This window comes from Tachyglossus aculeatus, chromosome 11, assembly GCF_015852505.1.
Source record: "Tachyglossus aculeatus isolate mTacAcu1 chromosome 11, mTacAcu1.pri, whole genome shotgun sequence".
Classification (NCBI taxonomy): domain Eukaryota; kingdom Metazoa; phylum Chordata; class Mammalia; order Monotremata; family Tachyglossidae; genus Tachyglossus; species Tachyglossus aculeatus.
Genome location: NC_052076.1, coordinates 15,154,544 through 15,162,177, shown reverse-complemented (window position 1 = coordinate 15,162,177; position 7,634 = coordinate 15,154,544).

The window sequence follows — 7,634 nt, the reverse complement described above, 5'->3', positions numbered from 1 at the left end:
GACACACACAGACACACACACACACACACACACACACACACACACAAGCCCCGACCCTCAAAATCGCGCCAGGTCCTACATTTTTTTTCGAGGGAATTGACTATTTCCTCCCTCTGCCTCCCTCTGTGTCTCTGTGACCGCGCCTGCCTCTGAGTCTCTGTGTCCGCGCCTGTCTCTGTCCCTGTCTGTGTCTCTGTGTCAACGCCTGTCTCTGTCCCCTCTGTGCCTCCGTGTCCGCGCCTGTCCCTGCCTGTGTCTCTGCGTCTGCGCCATTCTCTCTCCGTGCCTGTCTCTGTCGGTGTCTCTGTGTCCGAGCCCGTCTCTGTCCCTCTCTCCGTTTCCGAACTGACAGGATTCATATCAGAAGAGTTAAAGCAGGGACATCTGTGTCTGGAATTACTGTGGCGATCAGAGCCCGCCAATCGCTCTTGGCACGCTCTGGGTACCAAATGCCTGTTACCTCGGAATGCTGGGGGCGCCTGGATGCCTGGCACGGCAGCCGCTGCCAGCCCCGGCCCGGCTCTGTCCTCGTTCCTACCTCCTCCTCCTCCTCTCCCTCCTCCTCCTCCGCCCTCCCTTCGTCCCGTCCTCCCCAATTACTCCTCAAGGAGGGATCGAAGAGACCCGCGAGCTGCTGGATTCCTCATTACGAGACACCTCCTCTCTGGTGTCTTTCCCTCCGACCCCTCAAACCTCTTCCGACCCGGCCCTGACTCCTATCCTATTTCCAACTGGCCCTCCCTCCGCCCCCTCCCTCTTCCACCCCTCCCAAGCGCTTAGTCCAGTGCTCTGCACACAGTAAGCGCTCAATAAATACGATTGAATGAATGAACGCCCCGTTCGCAGGAAGGCCCCCGGGGTAGGGAGACCCGGGGGACAGCGAAAACCCAACGGTGGGGAGGAGGTTAAGGAGTTTAGGATCCAGCCCGCCCCCGGGATCCCTCCCGTATCCACTCGTCTAGGAGCTGCAAGGAGCTCGAAGAGGGCAGGTGGCCGTCAGAGAGAGCTCTCTGGAGGAGGAGAGACACACAGAGACTCGGAGAGAGACGGAGACAGAGAGTGGGAAAGGAGACGCGGATTGGCAGAGACAGAGACCGAGAGGCAGAGACAGGTTGAATCCAACTCCATCAGCCCGGGAAAGCCCTGGCCACCCCGCAAGCCCAAGCCGGCTGGGGGGAGGAGAGAGGCGGCAGGGAGGCAGGGAGAGGGAAGTAGGAAAGGAGGAAAGAAGGGAGGGAGGGAGAGAAGGAGAGAGGGAGAGAGAAGGGCGGGGGAGCAGAGAGCGAATCTAAAATTCCGAGACATCTGTTCGCTCGGAAAGCGAAGACAGCGCCGGGGAAAGCTTCGGAAAAACACACAGCAAACCCGCCCCCCACCCCACCTAAATCTGGGTGCCAAGGACGGGGTCCCAGCCGCCCCCACTCCATCACCCTTAACGTGACCCCTGGGGGAGCGCCCCTTCCTTCCCTCCCAGAGTCCCGGCAGTGGGGATGTAGGGCGCCCAAGGGGGCATCGGGGTTTGGGGGGGAAGGGGCAGAGGGCTGGCAGGGCCGCTGGTGAGGTGGCGGCGGAGGTGAGGGGCTGCCGCTCACCGCTGGAGCCAGAATCAATTAGCCCGGGCCCCGTTATCAGCAGTTTAATTTGGATAAAGGCTTAAATACACAAAGGTCTGGCCCAGGCTCTTGGAGGCTCCGAGCTGGGCGGGGACACCGGGGCGGGGGCTGGGCTGGGCTGGGGTCGGGACTCCTGGAAGCTCAGGGCTGGGCTGGGGTCTTCTCTAGGGAACTGGGCCTGCCCCCTTCCTTGCCCTCCTATTACTCCTGCCCTATCGCTGGACTGGTGGGGAGTGGGCAGGGAGGGAGGTATGGAAGTCGGGGTGCCAAGCTGGAATTAGATGGGATGGATGAGAAGGGATCGACCGGGGCTGGGATAAGGAGGAGTCTTCCTCCTGATCTGGGGGTGGGCATTGGGAGGCTTTTGGGGTAGGGGGCTGGGCATCCGCCTGGCTAGAAACATGTCAGAATTGGTGGCTTCTGGCCCCCATCCTCGCCCTGCTCTTGTCCTCCTCCTCTTCCCCCCGAATCCCACACAAACCTCCCCGGAGTTTCCTAGAATGGTGGGCTGTTGGGTCAGGGAGGCGATGGGAAGCTGGATGAGGAGATTGATTAAAGGCTAATTCCAGAACATAGAGGCCGCTTCCGATTTCCCGCTTTCGCCACGGGAAATCAAGCCTTTCAGCCCCCGAACCCCATCCTCCAACAGCCCCCGAAGCCCCGGTCCCACAAGTGGCCAAGTCCACAGGCCGCAGAGTCCACAGGTTGATGGGTCAGTCGCTGAGCTCAGCCCCGCCCTGTCCAGCCTGGGAAAGGCCACTGTCCTTCTCCCGGACACCTGGAATCCTCTTCTCCCCCCAGCTGGGCCTCACTCCGGGGCCGGCCCTCCCCTTCCCCTTCTTCCCTACCCCCTGGGCCAGCTCCCCACTGCCCACCCCCGGCCCCCAGCCAGCCCCCGTCGGCCCCCAGAAAACTGCCCACCATGGCCCTCTGCCCCCATCCACCCCCCTACCCCTTTTCCCGGCCGGCACGAGTCGGCTCTCAGCTGGGGAATGTCCATCGGTTGCTACTTAAAAGCTGATTTATGAGGCCGTGGCGGCTGCGGCGGCTTGGCCCACTGTCCTGGTGGTAATCAAGGGCATATGCCCATCGCGACTGGCACTGCCCAGTGCAGTATGCCCGGCCCTGGCCTCTCCTCTCCTATTAGCAGAAAAAAGAGAGGGGGGAAAAAAGAACCCTTGTCTCTCTTCTCTCTTTTTTTCCTCCTTCTCTTCCCCTTCTCCTCTCTTCCCCTCTCTTTCTCCTCTCCCTCCTTCTCTTCTTCTCTCCCTCTCTCTCTGCCTCCCTCCCTCTCTCCCTTTCCCTCCCTCTCTCCCAAGTGACACAGACCGGTCTGTGCGCCTTGCTGGCTCTCCCAGCTGTAACCCATCTGCTCTGATTGAACGGTGACAGTGATGAGACAGAGTCCAGAACGACTGCAGAGATGTGGGGGGCTGGGGAGCCTGGCCCCCCCCATTCACTCAGGGAGGGGGGAAGCCTCCCTCCACCCCAAATAGAGGGAATAAAAAGGGGGGGGTCGGTCCTGAGAGGGAGTCAGAAAGCGGGGTGGAAGCCGAGGACAGGGGGAGGGATCGAAGAGGGAAGAGGAGGAAATTGAGGGTGAAGCGGGGACCTGAGCTGCCGGGTCTTCTGGTGAGATTTGGGTGAGGTTAATGGATGGCTCTGGGCACCAGGCCAGAGGTCCTGAGTTCAAATCCAGTTCTCTCCACGAGCATTTTGCCATCTGGGATGTCCCTCCACCCCAGAGCAGGAGACCAGAGCAGGGGTGTGTCTGTTTACTGTTATATTGTACTCTCCCAAGCGCTTAGTACAGTGCTCTTGCACACAGTAAGCGCTCAATCAATACGACTGAATGAATGAATGGGTGGCAGACTGGGACCAGGCCTCTCTCCAGCTCCCAGCATAGTTGGAACTGGAAATAAGGAAGAGAGACCCCCTTGTCCTGTTCTTGTCCCTTTCAGCCCTTTCCAGGGTCTCGGTTTCCCCAGTAGACCCCCTCCCCCCTTGACCCCAACCTGCTAGTGGGCAACACGAATCTACTGTTGTATTGTCCTCTCCCAAATGCTTAGAACAGTGCTCTGCACACAGTAAGCATTTCAAAAATACGATTGAATGAATGAGTGAATGGGTCTTGCCTGCCTGGGGTCTGGATAACAAGAAGAGTTGGGAGAAGCAGCATGGCCTGGGCGTGAGAAGGATCTGGGTTCTAATCCAGGCTCTGCCACTTGTCTGCTGTGTGTCCTTAGGCAAGTCACTTTACTTCTCTGTCTCAGCTCCTTCAACTGTAAAATGGGGATTAAAACTGTGAACCCCCTGTGGGATATGGGCTGTGTCCAACCCAATTACCTTGTATCTACCCTAACGCTTTGCACAATGCCTAGAACACAGTGGGTGCTTAACAAATACTATTATTATGATGATTATTATTATGAGGGAAGAGGTCACTGAGATCCAAGAGAGTGACTGGGAGTTTCCTCTGGAGGTGATCATCAGCTCCGGAGACTTTCCCAGAGGAAGGGGGATGGATACGATGGCGTCTCTGGCTCAATCCTTCCCCAACAAATTCCTGACTGGCTCTTGCTCTGAATCTTGCTCTGTGAGCCCCACGTGGGGCAACCTGATCACCTTGTAACCTCCTCAGCGCTTAGAACAGTGCTTTGCACATAGTAAGCGCTTAATAAATGCCATCATCATTATTATTATTATTAATCTCTGCATTTCTGTCCTTTCTTCCCTTCCCCTCCTCATGTCCATCCCTCCTCCCCCTCCACCGATACTGGGGCTAGGGCAACCCTAGACCTCCATTCACTCAATTGTATTCATTGAGCGCTTGCTGTGTGCAGAGCACTGTACTAAGCGCTTGGGAAGTACAATTCAGCGATAAAGAGAGACAATCCCTGCCCACACCGGGCTTACGGTTTATACGTTGCCAACTTGTACTTCCCAAGCGCTTGGAACAGTGCTCTGCACAGCATGTTTGATTTTGTTCTCTGTCTCCCCCTCTTAGACTGTGAGCCCACTGTTGGGTAGGGACTGTCTCTATATATTGCCAATTTGTACTTCCCAAGCGCTTAGTACAGTGCTCTGCACATAGTAAGCGCTCAATAAATACGATTGATGATGATGATGATGAGTAAGTGCTCCATAAATGCAATTGAATGAACAGAAGGGGGGAGACGGACATCAAAACAAGGAAACCGGCATCTATCTAAATAAACAGAATTATAGATATATACACATCAAAACAAGCAAACAGGCACTACTATAAATAAATAGAATTATAGATACGTGCATATATGCACAATTGCCGCGGGGTGGGGAGTCCTCTCTTTGAAGATGAGGACTGATGTACACACAGGGTTGCACAAAGAAACCCAGCCGGGTGTACACAAGTCACTCGTATTTTTTCTGTCACACACACACACACACACACACACACAGAAATACACACACGGGTGACCCTTCCTTCTTCGCCAGGTGAGAGAAACCACCCCACCATGCCCCGAGTTTGGGCAGTACCCCTGGGGGTTTCTTTTCGGAAGCTCGGGGAGGAGGATGCCAGCATGAACAGATGGAGGGGCCGGAGTCTGGACAGCCACACAGGAGGGTGATGCCCGCCCAGTCTGCTACTACCTGTCTGCCCCTTCCCTGGGCAGAGAAGGCACCAATTACGCAGCCACTGCAGTTTCGTGCCAAGACCTGGGTTTCCCAATGCCTTCACTTCACTTAAACCACCTCTGTCCCTCCTATTTCACCTCGCTGACCTCTTAATAATTAATAGTACCCACTGTTGGGTAGGGACTGTCTCTATATGTTGCCAACTTGTACTTCCCAAGCGCTTAGTACAGTGCTCTGCACACAGTAAGCACTCAATAAATACGATTGATTGATTAATAGTAGTAATTCGTTCATTTATTTGCTCAATCGTCTTTGTTGAGGCCTTACCTTGTGTAGAGAACTGTACTAAGCACTTGGAAAGTACAATTCGGCCACAGATAGAGACAATCCCTGCCCAACAACGGGTTCACGGTCCAGAATTGTGATCCCGACTTGCTCTCTTTTCTCTTCCCCCCTCCCAGCACCACAGTACTTATGTACTTCTTCTAGAGTGTGAGCCCACTGTTGGGTAGGGACCGTCTCTATATGTTGCCAACTTGTACTTCCCAAGTGCTTAGTACAGTGCTCTGCACACAGTAAGCGCTCAATAAATGCGATTGAATGAATATCTGTTATTTTGTTTATTTGTATTGATATCTATCTCCCCCTACCCCCAACCTGTAAACTCGTTTTGGGCAGGGAATGTCACTGTTTATTGTTGTATTGTAATAATAATAATAATGATGGCATTTATTAAACGCTTACTATGTGCTCAGCATTCTTCTAAGTGCTGTAGCACTGTTTTAAGCGCTGACTTTCCCACACACTTAGTACAGTGCTCTGCACTCGGTAAGTGCTCAATAAATACTATTGAGTGAATGAATGAATACTATGTGTCAGTACTAAACGCTGGGGTGTATACGAGCAAATTGAGTTCCCAAGCGCTTAGTACAGTGCTCTGCACACAGTAAGCGCTCAATAAATGCGATTGAATGAATATCTGTCATTTTGTTTATTTGTATTGATATCTATCTCCCCCCACCCCCAACCTGTAAACTCGTTTTGGGCAGGGAATGTCACTGTTTATTGTTGTATTGTAATAATAATAATAATGATGGCATTTATTAAGCGCTTACTATGTGCAAAGCATTGTTCTAAGCGCTGAAGCACTGCTTCAAGCGCTGACTTTCCCACACACTTGGTACCGTGCTCTCCACACAGTAAGTGCTCAATAAATACTATTGAGTGAAAGAATGAATACTATGTGTCAGTACTAAGCGCTGGGGTTTATACAAGCAAATTGAGTTGGACACAGCCCCTGTCCCACATAGGGCTCCCAGTCTTAATCCCCATTTTACAGATGAGGTAACTGAGGTCCAGAGCAGTTAAGTGACTTGCTCAAGGCCACACAGCAGACACGTGGCAGAGCCAGGATTAGAACCCATGACCTTCTCTCTCCCAGGGCCGTGCCCTATCCACTCCACCGTGCTACTGCCAATTTGTACTTCCCAAGCGCTTAGTACAGTGCTCTGCACATAGTAAGCGCTCAATAAATACGATTGATTGATTGATTGATTGATTACTACAACCCAGGCCGTATACTCCGCTCCTCGAAAGCTCACCTATTAACTGTACTCCGATCTGGCTCAAAGCCGACTCCTTGCCCACGCCCTGCAAATCCCTCCTCCTTCATAGCCGACAATCCTCTAGAGCAGGGGTTATATTGTACTCTCTCGAGTGCTTAGCACAGTGCTCTGCACTCAGTAAGTGCTCAATACATGCAACCGACTTTATCCACCATTCTCTCCTTCTTCAAAAAAATCACATCTCCACCAAGAGGCCTTCCCCCGACTAAGTCTTCATTTCCCCTCCCCACCATTCCCTCTGCATTGTCTATGCTCTTAGCTGTATACCCCTTAAACGCTTTGATACTCACCCCAACTTTGGAGCACTTATGTCACTTACGTACACATCTTCACACTCTATTGTAATCTATTTTAATGTCAGTGTCCCCCTGTAGACTGTAAGCTGTGAGCTTGTTGTGGGCAGGAATGTATCTGTTGCTCATTGTGGGTAGGAATGTGTCTGTTGTTATAGCGTACTCTCCCAAGCGCTTAGTACAGTGCACAAAGTAATCGCTCAATAAATACGATGGAATGAATGAATGAATACCAACTCCACTGTAAATAATACTTTCCCAGGCGCTTAATACAGTGCTCTGCATTGTAAGCACTCAATAAAAGGCACTGAATGATTGATTGATTGATTAATTGATTTCAAGGAGCATCTGATGCTTCTATTTACACTTCCGTGCTTTTCTGGCTCCCTTTAGGAGCCCCCATAAATTCCATCCCTCTTTCTTTTTCTAATGGTATTTGTTAAGTGCTTACTATGTGTCAGGCAATGTACTAAATGCTGGGGTAG